Raw genomic sequence first — 2,689 nt, forward strand, 5'->3', positions numbered from 1 at the left:
TCATTTTTCCGATACGGTAATAAGCCACGTTATCTGTTTCTCTTATTTGACTTTCGAGAAAGTATAACTTAGTTGAGCTTTTTAGATAAAATGTTAAGTTTGTTGGGTTTTTTTGAACAAACAAAACATGATTGGGGTTTTTTAAATGGTTTGGAAACTTCGTTGGGCTTTTAAGTCATTTTTCCCTTATTTTTTCCCATAATTATTTTAACCACTTAAATGCATTTTTGCGCAACGCGCGAGGTTGCACCTAGTATTTTATAATTCATGAAGTTAAAAACATACATTTATCAGTAATGTATTCTTACTTACTTTATTACATTAACTAATTTTAATGTGGCTTTATGATGTCTTACAGGTTGCTTGAGAGCTGTTAATTGACTGAGATCTGATTGAGTTTAAGGCCCGATCGAGGTAGAAACAATTTCTTACCAAACTTAGTAAAAGAAATATCAAAGATTGAGACTTCTGATTGTGGTATCATATAGTCTCAATGTGACCGAGTCACCTACCAAAAAACATACAAAAATCTCTTATGCACCTTTTGTAGTTCAAATTAAAATTGAGATTTTATTAACTTTTGTTGGACTTTTGGTTTGCATAAGCATAAAAAACAAACAACAATTCACAAAATATATAATATATATACAACTAAGAAAAATAATCACAATGTGATGTACGCTTTCTTCTCAAGTTTTTTAATTAAAGGAGAAGGAAGAGGATAGAAGGAAAGGAAATGGAAGAGCAATATAAATAACAAGTGTGTTCTTGAGTTGGTGGGAAATATAATGGATTAGTTTATAACCCGTGAGAACCATGGTTATAAAATTAATTAAATTTTAAAATTATTAATAACTAATTTTAAATAAATTATTAATTAAGAGGGTTTTTTTAGTTATATAAAATTATAATCATTGATTTAAATAAATATGTAAATATATATCACTTTATAATTTGTATTAATTTTATTTTAATTTTTATTCTAATGTTGTTAATTTAATTAATTAGAATGAAAAATTTAAAATTTCAAATTTGAAATAGAGAATCAATATGTTGACAAATGGTATGCATTAATTATAATTATAAGACATAATAAGGTGAAACATGACAAAAGAAAAATAAAATTTACATTAATTATGAGGTTTAATATGATATCACATATCAAAAGAAGATTAAAAACTACTCTTTTATTATAATAGGGAGATTGGAGGGATTTAAGCCCCGTTTTGCCTTCCCCTCCTAAACCTCCCAAAAGTGGGTTGCTAAAAAACACTTATTTTGGTTCCCTTCCCTTTCATCTCTTAAAAAAAATCTCAAGAACATATTTCCCATGTGATATACTTTCATTCCCTTCCGTTTCATCATCTTCCATCTCTTAAATTAACTCGAGAACAGGATGCTAAAGTTATTTAATACTTTCATTGGATAAACATGTTTTTAGACTTTAATGGTAAAGACACAAAACGATATCATAAACATGTTTTTAGACTTTAATGGTAAAGACACAAAACAATATCACTGATGACCATTCATCAAAAGTAACTCAAATGATTCATGAACAAGTCCGATAATAATTTTTAAATTCCAATTTATGAACCTTCATAACCGATAGTTTATTAGCTTTTATGACTATTTCACAACACAATAAGTAATCGCTCAATAATCCTAAGATCTGTGAATTCAAAAAAAAATGTTCATTTCTTTTCATTGACATTTGCCACTTGTGGTGCACATTTATTATACGAGCATGAGATAGGATTTAGTTGTTGGGTGTCTTTATTTCCATAAATGAACATTTGAAGATATCCAAAAAAGATCCAAATTCACTTATGCAGAAGATTTTTTTTTCCATAAAACAAGTAGTTCTTCCATTGCTTATGATTCTGATGCTTTATTATGTTCTTCAAGCAAGTACTTCGACTGTATTTGATCATGATCCAGGTATAATCGTTACCCCTTATGCTTAATTGGTGTTTCTATTGATTTTTAAACCAGATGGAGATGAAGATCGTGAACATTGATTTAACTTTTTTGAACTGTAGGATCCGTATTATCCGGTAGTGGAAGAACGCTTAAAATACAGCCATCACCGCCGTCGCCTATGCTCGGCCGTTCTTGGCATTTCAAATATGCTCCAACCCCACCGCCGCCGCCTGAGATTGGCAGCCTAACCCCACCACCGCCATATACTGAAACCTCACCAGCACCGCGCCGCCGCTAAGCGTTCATGTATATATAGTGATATAGGTGCGATAAATATGAATATTATAAATTACTGACTTCGTAGTAATATTTGATTTTTTTAGTACAATATGAGATATTGTTATATAAATAATAAATATGTTTTTAATTTAATTTCGTTTAGTTATTTTTACTCTATATATAACTGATCATTGTTTTTTGATAATATTTCACTTAGTTCAATTTAGTAAAAGCGATAAAACATTTTTTGTCTTTCATATTTCGGCCTAATACAACAATACCAACGTCATATATGAATGATATTAATTATTGATTAAAAACAATACTAATTTATTTGAATATTATATTATGGATGATACCTGTATGATAAGTGTTCTAATTTATTAGTTTTTTAAATAAATTATTTCATGATTGATTTCAAAATCGTATTAAAACAGAATGTTGATAAAATAACTCGCAAAATCACACATTTATCAAATCAACTAAG

At 28.7% G+C, this 2,689-nt stretch overlaps 1 long non-coding RNA gene across 1 annotated transcript; it reads left to right on the forward strand.

Moving 5' to 3' along the window:
* The first annotated feature begins 1,767 nt into the window (after positions 1–1,767).
* Positions 1,768–2,407, forward strand: LOC145044298 (uncharacterized). Its single transcript, XR_013681268.1, has 2 exons — positions 1,768–1,941; positions 2,043–2,407. It is a non-coding gene; the product is annotated as an uncharacterized LOC145044298 (long non-coding RNA).
* The last annotated feature ends 282 nt before the right edge of the window (positions 2,408–2,689 follow it).

Source organism: Lactuca saligna, chromosome 4 (genome assembly GCF_052625555.1).
Source record: "Lactuca saligna cultivar CGN05327 chromosome 4, ASM5262555v1, whole genome shotgun sequence".
Classification (NCBI taxonomy): domain Eukaryota; kingdom Viridiplantae; phylum Streptophyta; class Magnoliopsida; order Asterales; family Asteraceae; genus Lactuca; species Lactuca saligna.